This window comes from Siphateles boraxobius, unplaced genomic scaffold (genome assembly GCF_051911475.1).
Source record: "Siphateles boraxobius isolate OS27281-9 unplaced genomic scaffold, OSU_SipBor_1 46, whole genome shotgun sequence".
Taxonomy (NCBI): domain Eukaryota; kingdom Metazoa; phylum Chordata; class Actinopteri; order Cypriniformes; family Leuciscidae; genus Siphateles; species Siphateles boraxobius.
The window spans coordinates 21,337,182-21,352,225 of NW_027509097.1; positions in this window are offsets into that span (position 1 = coordinate 21,337,182).

Sequence of the window (15,044 nt, forward strand, 5' to 3'; positions counted from 1 at the left end):
TTGGCTCAAGACGGACAAGATGTATATCTCGGATTCTCGATTTGAGCAACAAAAAATTTGTTATGGCCGATTTTGTCCAAATCCTACTTTTGCGAACTAGTCCCTGGTTTTTTGCCTGATCGGAACCAGACCCGTCTAGGACAATTCTCTGGACAATTCTCTGGACTCTCTAGATCAATAATTATCAAAAAAAGTTGAACTTTGCCCTTTGGTTCACTGTAACAGGGTCGTTTAGAAAAGGGGGCGTGTCAAAATACACTCAAAAGCCTATAAATCATAAATAAAAACTCAGAACTTCACAAAAACTGATGAGCACATGTGCCATGACATGGTGAAGAAGCATGCAGAGTTTCATGGAGATCGGACCATAGGTGGCGCTATAACTGTCAAAAAGGTCGCCTATTATTAGGTGTTCAAGCACGAAGTGCTGAAAACCTATTGTAATTGCTATTTGAAAAAAAAAAAAAAACTAAAACGCATCGTGCAGCCCAAACCGTAAGGCCTAGAGACTTGAAACCTGGCCAGGTGGTAGGGCCTCAGTTTGGGGAGAACCTATCAGAGTATGACCCCGATTGGCCCATAGGTGGCGCTGCAGCAACCAAAAGTACTAAATTGCTCATAACTCCTAGACCGTTTGACTTGGAATCAAGCATTTTGCACCACTGTGTTCCTTGGCTCAGACGGACAAGATGTATATCTCGGATTCTCGATTTGAGCAACAAAAAATTTGTTATGGCCGATTTTGTCCAAATCCTACTTTTGCGAACTAGTCCCTGGTTTTTTGCCTGATCGGAACCAGACCCGTCTAGGAAAATTCTCTGGACAATTCTCTGGACTCTCTAGATCAATAATTATCAAAAAAAGTTGAACTTTGCCCTTTGGTTCACTGTAACAGGGTCGTTTAGAAAAGGGGGCGTGTCAAAATACACTCAAAAGCCTATAAATCATAAATAAAAACTCAGAACTTCACAAAAACTGATGAGCACATGTGCCATGACATGGTGAAGAAGCATGCAGAGTTTCATGGAGATCGGACCATAGGTGGCGCTATAACTGTCAAAAAGGTCGCCTATTATTAGGTGTTCAAGCACGAAGTGCTGAAAACCTATTGTAATTGCTATTTGAAAAAAAAAAAAAAACTAAAACGCATCGTGCAGCCCAAACCGTAAGGCCTAGAGACTTGAAACCTGGCCAGGTGGTAGGGCCTCAGTTTGGGGAGAACCTATCAGAGTATGACCCCGATTGGCCCATAGGTGGCGCTGCAGCAACCAAAAGTACTAAATTGCTCATAACTCCTAGACCGTTTGACTTGGAATCAAGCATTTTGCACCACTGTGTTCCTTGGCTCAAGACGGACAAGATGTATATCTCGGATTCTCGATTTGAGCAACAAAAAATTTGTTATGGCCGATTTTGTCCAAATCCTACTTTTGCGAACTAGTCCCTGGTTTTTTGCCTGATCGGAACCAGACCCGTCTAGGACAATTCTCTGGACAATTCTCTGGACTCTCTAGATCAATAATTATCAAAAAAAGTTGAACTTTGCCCTTTGGTTCACTGTAACAGGGTCGTTTAGAAAAGGGGGCGTGTCAAAATACACTCAAAAGCCTATAAATCATAAATAAAAACTCAGAACTTCACAAAAACTGATGAGCACATGTGCCATGACATGGTGAAGAAGCATGCAGAGTTTCATGGAGATCGGACCATAGGTGGCGCTATAACTGTCAAAAAGGTCGCCTATTATTAGGTGTTCAAGCACGAAGTGCTGAAAACCTATTGTAATTGCTATTTGAAAAAAAAAAAAAAACCTAAAACGCATCGTGCAGCCCAAACCGTAAGGCCTAGAGACTTGAAACCTGGCCAGGTGGTAGGGCCTCAGTTTGGGGAGAACCTATCAGAGTATGACCCCGATTGGCCCATAGGTGGCGCTGCAGCAACCAAAAGTACTAAATTGCTCATAACTCCTAGACCGTTTGACTTGGAATCAAGCATTTTGCACCACTGTGTTCCTTGGCTCAAGACGGACAAGATGTATATCTCGGATTCTCGATTTGAGCAACAAAAAATTTGTTATGGCCGATTTTGTCCAAATCCTACTTTTGCGAACTAGTCCCTGGTTTTTTGCCTGATCGGAACCAGACCCGTCTAGGACAATTCTCTGGACAATTCTCTGGACTCTCTAGATCAATAATTATCAAAAAAAGTTGAACTTTGCCCTTTGGTTCACTGTAACAGGGTCGTTTAGAAAAGGGGGCGTGTCAAAATACACTCAAAAGCCTATAAATCATAAATAAAAACTCAGAACTTCACAAAAACTGATGAGCACATGTGCCATGACATGGTGAAGAAGCATGCAGAGTTTCATGGAGATCGGACCATAGGTGGCGCTATAACTGTCAAAAAGGTCGCCTATTATTAGGTGTTCAAGCACGAAGTGCTGAAAACCTATTGTAATTGCTATTTGAAAAAAAAAAAAAAACTAAAACGCATCGTGCAGCCCAAACCGTAAGGCCTAGAGACTTGAAACCTGGCCAGGTGGTAGGGCCTCAGTTTGGGGAGAACCTATCAGAGTATGACCCCGATTGGCCCATAGGTGGCGCTGCAGCAACCAAAAGTACTAAATTGCTCATAACTCCTAGACCGTTTGACTTGGAATCAAGCATTTTGCACCACTGTGTTCCTTGGCTCAGACGGACAAGATGTATATCTCGGATTCTCGATTTGAGCAACAAAAAATTTGTTATGGCCGATTTTGTCCAAATCCTACTTTTGCGAACTAGTCCCTGGTTTTTTGCCTGATCGGAACCAGACCCGTCTAGGACAATTCTCTGGACAATTCTCTGGACTCTCTAGATCAATAATTATCAAAAAAAGTTGAACTTTGCCCTTTGGTTCACTGTAACAGGGTCGTTTAGAAAAGGGGGCGTGTCAAAATACACTCAAAAGCCTATAAATCATAAATAAAAACTCAGAACTTCACAAAAACTGATGAGCACATGTGCCATGACATGGTGAAGAAGCATGCAGAGTTTCATGGAGATCGGACCATAGGTGGCGCTATAACTGTCAAAAAGGTCGCCTATTATTAGGTGTTCAAGCACGAAGTGCTGAAAACCTATTGTAATTGCTATTTGAAAAAAAAAAAAAAACTAAAACGCATCGTGCAGCCCAAACCGTAAGGCCTAGAGACTTGAAACCTGGCCAGGTGGTAGGGCCTCAGTTTGGGGAGAACCTATCAGAGTATGACCCCGATTGGCCCATAGGTGGCGCTGCAGCAACCAAAAGTACTAAATTGCTCATAACTCCTAGACCGTTTGACTTGGAATCAAGCATTTTGCACCACTGTGTTCCTTGGCTCAAGACGGACAAGATGTATATCTCGGATTCTCGATTTGAGCAACAAAAAATTTGTTATGGCCGATTTTGTCCAAATCCTACTTTTGCGAACTAGTCCCTGGTTTTTTGCCTGATCGGAACCAGACCCGTCTAGGACAATTCTCTGGACAATTCTCTGGACTCTCTAGATCAATAATTATCAAAAAAAGTTGAACTTTGCCCTTTGGTTCACTGTAACAGGGTCGTTTAGAAAAGGGGGCGTGTCAAAATACACTCAAAAGCCTATAAATCATAAATAAAAACTCAGAACTTCACAAAAACTGATGAGCACATGTGCCATGACATGGTGAAGAAGCATGCAGAGTTTCATGGAGATCGGACCATAGGTGGCGCTATAACTGTCAAAAAGGTCGCCTATTATTAGGTGTTCAAGCACGAAGTGCTGAAAACCTATTGTAATTGCTATTTGAAAAAAAAAAAAAAACCTAAAACGCATCGTGCAGCCCAAACCGTAAGGCCTAGAGACTTGAAACCTGGCCAGGTGGTAGGGCCTCAGTTTGGGGAGAACCTATCAGAGTATGACCCCGATTGGCCCATAGGTGGCGCTGCAGCAACCAAAAGTACTAAATTGCTCATAACTCCTAGACCGTTTGACTTGGAATCAAGCATTTTGCACCACTGTGTTCCTTGGCTCAAGACGGACAAGATGTATATCTCGGATTCTCGATTTGAGCAACAAAAAATTTGTTATGGCCGATTTTGTCCAAATCCTACTTTTGCGAACTAGTCCCTGGTTTTTTGCCTGATCGGAACCAGACCCGTCTAGGACAATTCTCTGGACAATTCTCTGGACTCTCTAGATCAATAATTATCAAAAAAAGTTGAACTTTGCCCTTTGGTTCACTGTAACAGGGTCGTTTAGAAAAGGGGGCGTGTCAAAATACACTCAAAAGCCTATAAATCATAAATAAAAACTCAGAACTTCACAAAAACTGATGAGCACATGTGCCATGACATGGTGAAGAAGCATGCAGAGTTTCATGGAGATCGGACCATAGGTGGCGCTATAACTGTCAAAAAGGTCGCCTATTATTAGGTGTTCAAGCACGAAGTGCTGAAAACCTATTGTAATTGCTATTTGAAAAAAAAAAAAAAACTAAAACGCATCGTGCAGCCCAAACCGTAAGGCCTAGAGACTTGAAACCTGGCCAGGTGGTAGGGCCTCAGTTTGGGGAGAACCTATCAGAGTATGACCCCGATTGGCCCATAGGTGGCGCTGCAGCAACCAAAAGTACTAAATTGCTCATAACTCCTAGACCGTTTGACTTGGAATCAAGCATTTTGCACCACTGTGTTCCTTGGCTCAGACGGACAAGATGTATATCTCGGATTCTCGATTTGAGCAACAAAAAATTTGTTATGGCCGATTTTGTCCAAATCCTACTTTTGCGAACTAGTCCCTGGTTTTTTGCCTGATCGGAACCAGACCCGTCTAGGACAATTCTCTGGACAATTCTCTGGACTCTCTAGATCAATAATTATCAAAAAAAGTTGAACTTTGCCCTTTGGTTCACTGTAACAGGGTCGTTTAGAAAAGGGGGCGTGTCAAAATACACTCAAAAGCCTATAAATCATAAATAAAAACTCAGAACTTCACAAAAACTGATGAGCACATGTGCCATGACATGGTGAAGAAGCATGCAGAGTTTCATGGAGATCGGACCATAGGTGGCGCTATAACTGTCAAAAAGGTCGCCTATTATTAGGTGTTCAAGCACGAAGTGCTGAAAACCTATTGTAATTGCTATTTGAAAAAAAAAAAAAAACTAAAACGCATCGTGCAGCCCAAACCGTAAGGCCTAGAGACTTGAAACCTGGCCAGGTGGTAGGGCCTCAGTTTGGGGAGAACCTATCAGAGTATGACCCCGATTGGCCCATAGGTGGCGCTGCAGCAACCAAAAGTACTAAATTGCTCATAACTCCTAGACCGTTTGACTTGGAATCAAGCATTTTGCACCACTGTGTTCCTTGGCTCAAGACGGACAAGATGTATATCTCGGATTCTCGATTTGAGCAACAAAAAATTTGTTATGGCCGATTTTGTCCAAATCCTACTTTTGCGAACTAGTCCCTGGTTTTTTGCCTGATCGGAACCAGACCCGTCTAGGACAATTCTCTGGACAATTCTCTGGACTCTCTAGATCAATAATTATCAAAAAAAGTTGAACTTTGCCCTTTGGTTCACTGTAACAGGGTCGTTTAGAAAAGGGGGCGTGTCAAAATACACTCAAAAGCCTATAAATCATAAATAAAAACTCAGAACTTCACAAAAACTGATGAGCACATGTGCCATGACATGGTGAAGAAGCATGCAGAGTTTCATGGAGATCGGACCATAGGTGGCGCTATAACTGTCAAAAAGGTCGCCTATTATTAGGTGTTCAAGCACGAAGTGCTGAAAACCTATTGTAATTGCTATTTGAAAAAAAAAAAAAAACTAAAACGCATCGTGCAGCCCAAACCGTAAGGCCTAGAGACTTGAAACCTGGCCAGGTGGTAGGGCCTCAGTTTGGGGAGAACCTATCAGAGTATGACCCCGATTGGCCCATAGGTGGCGCTGCAGCAACCAAAAGTACTAAATTGCTCATAACTCCTAGACCGTTTGACTTGGAATCAAGCATTTTGCACCACTGTGTTCCTTGGCTCAGACGGACAAGATGTATATCTCGGATTCTCGATTTGAGCAACAAAAAATTTGTTATGGCCGATTTTGTCCAAATCCTACTTTTGCGAACTAGTCCCTGGTTTTTTGCCTGATCGGAACCAGACCCGTCTAGGACAATTCTCTGGACAATTCTCTGGACTCTCTAGATCAATAATTATCAAAAAAAGTTGAACTTTGCCCTTTGGTTCACTGTAACAGGGTCGTTTAGAAAAGGGGGCGTGTCAAAATACACTCAAAAGCCTATAAATCATAAATAAAAACTCAGAACTTCACAAAAACTGATGAGCACATGTGCCATGACATGGTGAAGAAGCATGCAGAGTTTCATGGAGATCGGACCATAGGTGGCGCTATAACTGTCAAAAAGGTCGCCTATTATTAGGTGTTCAAGCACGAAGTGCTGAAAACCTATTGTAATTGCTATTTGAAAAAAAAAAAAAAACTAAAACGCATCGTGCAGCCCAAACCGTAAGGCCTAGAGACTTGAAACCTGGCCAGGTGGTAGGGCCTCAGTTTGGGGAGAACCTATCAGAGTATGACCCCGATTGGCCCATAGGTGGCGCTGCAGCAACCAAAAGTACTAAATTGCTCATAACTCCTAGACCGTTTGACTTGGAATCAAGCATTTTGCACCACTGTGTTCCTTGGCTCAGACGGACAAGATGTATATCTCGGATTCTCGATTTGAGCAACAAAAAATTTGTTATGGCCGATTTTGTCCAAATCCTACTTTTGCGAACTAGTCCCTGGTTTTTTGCCTGATCGGAACCAGACCCGTCAAGGACAATTCTCTGGACAATTCTCTGGACTCTCTAGATCAATAATTATCAAAAAAAGTTGAACTTTGCCCTTTGGTTCACTGTAACAGGGTCGTTTAGAAAAGGGGGCGTGTCAAAATACACTCAAAAGCCTATAAATCATAAATAAAAACTCAGAACTTCACAAAAACTGATGAGCACATGTGTCATGACATGGTGAAGAAGCATGCAGAGTTTCATGGAGATCGGACCATAGGTGGCGCTATAACTGTCAAAAAGGTCGCCTATTATTAGGTGTTCAAGCACGAAGTGCTGAAAACCTATTGTAATTGCTATTTGAAAAAAAAAAAAAAAACTAAAACGCATCGTGCAGCCCAAACCGTAAGGCCTAGAGACTTGAAACCTGGCCAGGTGGTAGGGCCTCAGTTTGGGGAGAACCTATCAGAGTATGACCCCGATTGGCCCATAGGTGGCGCTGCAGCAACCAAAAGTACTAAATTGCTCATAACTCCTAGACCGTTTGACTTGGAATCAAGCATTTTGCACCACTGTGTTCCTTGGCTCAAGACGGACAAGATGTATATCTCGGATTCTCGATTTGAGCAACAAAAAATTTGTTATGGCCGATTTTGTCCAAATCCTACTTTTGCGAACTAGTCCCTGGTTTTTTGCCTGATCGGAACCAGACCCGTCTAGGACAATTCTCTGGACAATTCTCTGGACTCTCTAGATCAATAATTATCAAAAAAAGTTGAACTTTGCCCTTTGGTTCACTGTAACAGGGTCGTTTAGAAAAGGGGGCGTGTCAAAATACACTCAAAAGCCTATAAATCATAAATAAAAACTCAGAACTTCACAAAAACTGATGAGCACATGTGCCATGACATGGTGAAGAAGCATGCAGAGTTTCATGGAGATCGGACCATAGGTGGCGCTATAACTGTCAAAAAGGTCGCCTATTATTAGGTGTTCAAGCACGAAGTGCTGAAAACCTATTGTAATTGCTATTTGAAAAAAAAAAAAAAACTAAAACGCATCGTGCAGCCCAAACCGTAAGGCCTAGAGACTTGAAACCTGGCCAGGTGGTAGGGCCTCAGTTTGGGGAGAACCTATCAGAGTATGACCCCGATTGGCCCATAGGTGGCGCTGCAGCAACCAAAAGTACTAAATTGCTCATAACTCCTAGACCGTTTGACTTGGAATCAAGCATTTTGCACCACTGTGTTCCTTGGCTCAGACGGACAAGATGTATATCTCGGATTCTCGATTTGAGCAACAAAAAATTTGTTATGGCCGATTTTGTCCAAATCCTACTTTTGCGAACTAGTCCCTGGTTTTTTGCCTGATCGGAACCAGACCCGTCTAGGACAATTCTCTGGACAATTCTCTGGACTCTCTAGATCAATAATTATCAAAAAAAGTTGAACTTTGCCCTTTGGTTCACTGTAACAGGGTCGTTTAGAAAAGGGGGCGTGTCAAAATACACTCAAAAGCCTATAAATCATAAATAAAAACTCAGAACTTCACAAAAACTGATGAGCACATGTGCCATGACATGGTGAAGAAGCATGCAGAGTTTCATGGAGATCGGACCATAGGTGGCGCTATAACTGTCAAAAAGGTCGCCTATTATTAGGTGTTCAAGCACGAAGTGCTGAAAACCTATTGTAATTGCTATTTGAAAAAAAAAAAAAAACTAAAACGCATCGTGCAGCCCAAACCGTAAGGCCTAGAGACTTGAAACCTGGCCAGGTGGTAGGGCCTCAGTTTGGGGAGAACCTATCAGAGTATGACCCCGATTGGCCCATAGGTGGCGCTGCAGCAACCAAAAGTACTAAATTGCTCATAACTCCTAGACCGTTTGACTTGGAATCAAGCATTTTGCACCACTGTGTTCCTTGGCTCAGACGGACAAGATGTATATCTCGGATTCTCGATTTGAGCAACAAAAAATTTGTTATGGCCGATTTTGTCCAAATCCTACTTTTGCGAACTAGTCCCTGGTTTTTTGCCTGATCGGAACCAGACCCGTCAAGGACAATTCTCTGGACAATTCTCTGGACTCTCTAGATCAATAATTATCAAAAAAAGTTGAACTTTGCCCTTTGGTTCACTGTAACAGGGTCGTTTAGAAAAGGGGGCGTGTCAAAATACACTCAAAAGCCTATAAATCATAAATAAAAACTCAGAACTTCACAAAAACTGATGAGCACATGTGTCATGACATGGTGAAGAAGCATGCAGAGTTTCATGGAGATCGGACCATAGGTGGCGCTATAACTGTCAAAAAGGTCGCCTATTATTAGGTGTTCAAGCACGAAGTGCTGAAAACCTATTGTAATTGCTATTTGAAAAAAAAAAAAAAAACTAAAACGCATCGTGCAGCCCAAACCGTAAGGCCTAGAGACTTGAAACCTGGCCAGGTGGTAGGGCCTCAGTTTGGGGAGAACCTATCAGAGTATGACCCCGATTGGCCCATAGGTGGCGCTGCAGCAACCAAAAGTACTAAATTGCTCATAACTCCTAGACCGTTTGACTTGGAATCAAGCATTTTGCACCACTGTGTTCCTTGGCTCAAGACGGACAAGATGTATATCTCGGATTCTCGATTTGAGCAACAAAAAATTTGTTATGGCCGATTTTGTCCAAATCCTACTTTTGCGAACTAGTCCCTGGTTTTTTGCCTGATCGGAACCAGACCCGTCTAGGACAATTCTCTGGACAATTCTCTGGACTCTCTAGATCAATAATTATCAAAAAAAGTTGAACTTTGCCCTTTGGTTCACTGTAACAGGGTCGTTTAGAAAAGGGGGCGTGTCAAAATACACTCAAAAGCCTATAAATCATAAATAAAAACTCAGAACTTCACAAAAACTGATGAGCACATGTGCCATGACATGGTGAAGAAGCATGCAGAGTTTCATGGAGATCGGACCATAGGTGGCGCTATAACTGTCAAAAAGGTCGCCTATTATTAGGTGTTCAAGCACGAAGTGCTGAAAACCTATTGTAATTGCTATTTGAAAAAAAAAAAAAAACTAAAACGCATCGTGCAGCCCAAACCGTAAGGCCTAGAGACTTGAAACCTGGCCAGGTGGTAGGGCCTCAGTTTGGGGAGAACCTATCAGAGTATGACCCCGATTGGCCCATAGGTGGCGCTGCAGCAACCAAAAGTACTAAATTGCTCATAACTCCTAGACCGTTTGACTTGGAATCAAGCATTTTGCACCACTGTGTTCCTTGGCTCAAGACGGACAAGATGTATATCTCGGATTCTCGATTTGAGCAACAAAAAATTTGTTATGGCCGATTTTGTCCAAATCCTACTTTTGCGAACTAGTCCCTGGTTTTTTGCCTGATCGGAACCAGACCCGTCTAGGACAATTCTCTGGACAATTCTCTGGACTCTCTAGATCAATAATTATCAAAAAAAGTTGAACTTTGCCCTTTGGTTCACTGTAACAGGGTCGTTTAGAAAAGGGGGCGTGTCAAAATACACTCAAAAGCCTATAAATCATAAATAAAAACTCAGAACTTCACAAAAACTGATGAGCACATGTGCCATGACATGGTGAAGAAGCATGCAGAGTTTCATGGAGATCGGACCATAGGTGGCGCTATAACTGTCAAAAAGGTCGCCTATTATTAGGTGTTCAAGCACGAAGTGCTGAAAACCTATTGTAATTGCTATTTGAAAAAAAAAAAAAAACTAAAACGCATCGTGCAGCCCAAACCGTAAGGCCTAGAGACTTGAAACCTGGCCAGGTGGTAGGGCCTCAGTTTGGGGAGAACCTATCAGAGTATGACCCCGATTGGCCCATAGGTGGCGCTGCAGCAACCAAAAGTACTAAATTGCTCATAACTCCTAGACCGTTTGACTTGGAATCAAGCATTTTGCACCACTGTGTTCCTTGGCTCAGACGGACAAGATGTATATCTCGGATTCTCGATTTGAGCAACAAAAAATTTGTTATGGCCGATTTTGTCCAAATCCTACTTTTGCGAACTAGTCCCTGGTTTTTTGCCTGATCGGAACCAGACCCGTCAAGGACAATTCTCTGGACAATTCTCTGGACTCTCTAGATCAATAATTATCAAAAAAAGTTGAACTTTGCCCTTTGGTTCACTGTAACAGGGTCGTTTAGAAAAGGGGGCGTGTCAAAATACACTCAAAAGCCTATAAATCATAAATAAAAACTCAGAACTTCACAAAAACTGATGAGCACATGTGTCATGACATGGTGAAGAAGCATGCAGAGTTTCATGGAGATCGGACCATAGGTGGCGCTATAACTGTCAAAAAGGTCGCCTATTATTAGGTGTTCAAGCACGAAGTGCTGAAAACCTATTGTAATTGCTATTTGAAAAAAAAAAAAAAAACTAAAACGCATCGTGCAGCCCAAACCGTAAGGCCTAGAGACTTGAAACCTGGCCAGGTGGTAGGGCCTCAGTTTGGGGAGAACCTATCAGAGTATGACCCCGATTGGCCCATAGGTGGCGCTGCAGCAACCAAAAGTACTAAATTGCTCATAACTCCTAGACCGTTTGACTTGGAATCAAGCATTTTGCACCACTGTGTTCCTTGGCTCAGACGGACAAGATGTATATCTCGGATTCTCGATTTGAGCAACAAAAAATTTGTTATGGCCGATTTTGTCCAAATCCTACTTTTGCGAACTAGTCCCTGGTTTTTTGCCTGATCGGAACCAGACCCGTCAAGGACAATTCTCTGGACAATTCTCTGGACTCTCTAGATCAATAATTATCAAAAAAAGTTGAACTTTGCCCTTTGGTTCACTGTAACAGGGTCGTTTAGAAAAGGGGGCGTGTCAAAATACACTCAAAAGCCTATAAATCATAAATAAAAACTCAGAACTTCACAAAAACTGATGAGCACATGTGCCATGACATGGTGAAGAAGCATGCAGAGTTTCATGGAGATCGGACCATAGGTGGCGCTATAACTGTCAAAAAGGTCGCCTATTATTAGGTGTTCAAGCACGAAGTGCTGAAAACCTATTGTAATTGCTATTTGAAAAAAAAAAAAAAACTAAAACGCATCGTGCAGCCCAAACCGTAAGGCCTAGAGACTTGAAACCTGGCCAGGTGGTAGGGCCTCAGTTTGGGGAGAACCTATCAGAGTATGACCCCGATTGGCCCATAGGTGGCGCTGCAGCAACCAAAAGTACTAAATTGCTCATAACTCCTAGACCGTTTGACTTGGAATCAAGCATTTTGCACCACTGTGTTCCTTGGCTCAAGACGGACAAGATGTATATCTCGGATTCTCGATTTGAGCAACAAAAAATTTGTTATGGCCGATTTTGTCCAAATCCTACTTTTGCGAACTAGTCCCTGGTTTTTTGCCTGATCGGAACCAGACCCGTCTAGGACAATTCTCTGGACAATTCTCTGGACTCTCTAGATCAATAATTATCAAAAAAAGTTGAACTTTGCCCTTTGGTTCACTGTAACAGGGTCGTTTAGAAAAGGGGGCGTGTCAAAATACACTCAAAAGCCTATAAATCATAAATAAAAACTCAGAACTTCACAAAAACTGATGAGCACATGTGCCATGACATGGTGAAGAAGCATGCAGAGTTTCATGGAGATCGGACCATAGGTGGCGCTATAACTGTCAAAAAGGTCGCCTATTATTAGGTGTTCAAGCACGAAGTGCTGAAAACCTATTGTAATTGCTATTTGAAAAAAAAAAAAAAACTAAAACGCATCGTGCAGCCCAAACCGTAAGGCCTAGAGACTTGAAACCTGGCCAGGTGGTAGGGCCTCAGTTTGGGGAGAACCTATCAGAGTATGACCCCGATTGGCCCATAGGTGGCGCTGCAGCAACCAAAAGTACTAAATTGCTCATAACTCCTAGACCGTTTGACTTGGAATCAAGCATTTTGCACCACTGTGTTCCTTGGCTCAGACGGACAAGATGTATATCTCGGATTCTCGATTTGAGCAACAAAAAATTTGTTATGGCCGATTTTGTCCAAATCCTACTTTTGCGAACTAGTCCCTGGTTTTTTGCCTGATCGGAACCAGACCCGTCAAGGACAATTCTCTGGACAATTCTCTGGACTCTCTAGATCAATAATTATCAAAAAAAGTTGAACTTTGCCCTTTGGTTCACTGTAACAGGGTCGTTTAGAAAAGGGGGCGTGTCAAAATACACTCAAAAGCCTATAAATCATAAATAAAAACTCAGAACTTCACAAAAACTGATGAGCACATGTGCCATGACATGGTGAAGAAGCATGCAGAGTTTCATGGAGATCGGACCATAGGTGGCGCTATAACTGTCAAAAAGGTCGCCTATTATTAGGTGTTCAAGCACGAAGTGCTGAAAACCTATTGTAATTGCTATTTGAAAAAAAAAAAAAAAACTAAAACGCATCGTGCAGCCCAAACCGTAAGGCCTAGAGACTTGAAACCTGGCCAGGTGGTAGGGCCTCAGTTTGGGGAGAACCTATCAGAGTATGACCCCGATTGGCCCATAGGTGGCGCTGCAGCAACCAAAAGTACTAAATTGCTCATAACTCCTAGACCGTTTGACTTGGAATCAAGCATTTTGCACCACTGTGTTCCTTGGCTCAAGACGGACAAGATGTATATCTCGGATTCTCGATTTGAGCAACAAAAAATTTGTTATGGCCGATTTTGTCCAAATCCTACTTTTGCGAACTAGTCCCTGGTTTTTTGCCTGATCGGAACCAGACCCGTCTAGGACAATTCTCTGGACAATTCTCTGGACTCTCTAGATCAATAATTATCAAAAAAAGTTGAACTTTGCCCTTTGGTTCACTGTAACAGGGTCGTTTAGAAAAGGGGGCGTGTCAAAATACACTCAAAAGCCTATAAATCATAAATAAAAACTCAGAACTTCACAAAAACTGATGAGCACATGTGCCATGACATGGTGAAGAAGCATGCAGAGTTTCATGGAGATCGGACCATAGGTGGCGCTATAACTGTCAAAAAGGTCGCCTATTATTAGGTGTTCAAGCACGAAGTGCTGAAAACCTATTGTAATTGCTATTTGAAAAAAAAAAAAAAACTAAAACGCATCGTGCAGCCCAAACCGTAAGGCCTAGAGACTTGAAACCTGGCCAGGTGGTAGGGCCTCAGTTTGGGGAGAACCTATCAGAGTATGACCCCGATTGGCCCATAGGTGGCGCTGCAGCAACCAAAAGTACTAAATTGCTCATAACTCCTAGACCGTTTGACTTGGAATCAAGCATTTTGCACCACTGTGTTCCTTGGCTCAGACGGACAAGATGTATATCTCGGATTCTCGATTTGAGCAACAAAAAATTTGTTATGGCCGATTTTGTCCAAATCCTACTTTTGCGAACTAGTCCCTGGTTTTTTGCCTGATCGGAACCAGACCCGTCAAGGACAATTCTCTGGACAATTCTCTGGACTCTCTAGATCAATAATTATCAAAAAAAGTTGAACTTTGCCCTTTGGTTCACTGTAACAGGGTCGTTTAGAAAAGGGGGCGTGTCAAAATACACTCAAAAGCCTATAAATCATAAATAAAAACTCAGAACTTCACAAAAACTGATGAGCACATGTGTCATGACATGGTGAAGAAGCATGCAGAGTTTCATGGAGATCGGACCATAGGTGGCGCTATAACTGTCAAAAAGGTCGCCTATTATTAGGTGTTCAAGCACGAAGTGCTGAAAACCTATTGTAATTGCTATTTGAAAAAAAAAAAAAAACTAAAACGCATCGTGCAGCCCAAACCGTAAGGCCTAGAGACTTGAAACCTGGCCAGGTGGTAGGGCCTCAGTTTGGGGAGAACCTATCAGAGTATGACCCCGATTGGCCCATAGGTGGCGCTGCAGCAACCAAAAGTACTAAATTGCTCATAACTCCTAGACCGTTTGACTTGGAATCAAGCATTTTGCACCACTGTGTTCCTTGGCTCAGACGGACAAGATGTATATCTCGGATTCTCGATTTGAGCAACAAAAAATTTGTTATGGCCGATTTTGTCCAAATCCTACTTTTGCGAACTAGTCCCTGGTTTTTTGCCTGATCGGAACCAGACCCGTCAAGGACAATTCTCTGGACAATTCTCTGGACTCTCTAGATCAATAATTATCAAAAAAAGTTGAACTTTGCCCTTTGGTTCACTGTAACAGGGTCGTTTAGAAAAGGGGGCGTGTCAAAATACACTCAAAAGCCTATAAATCATAAATAAAAAC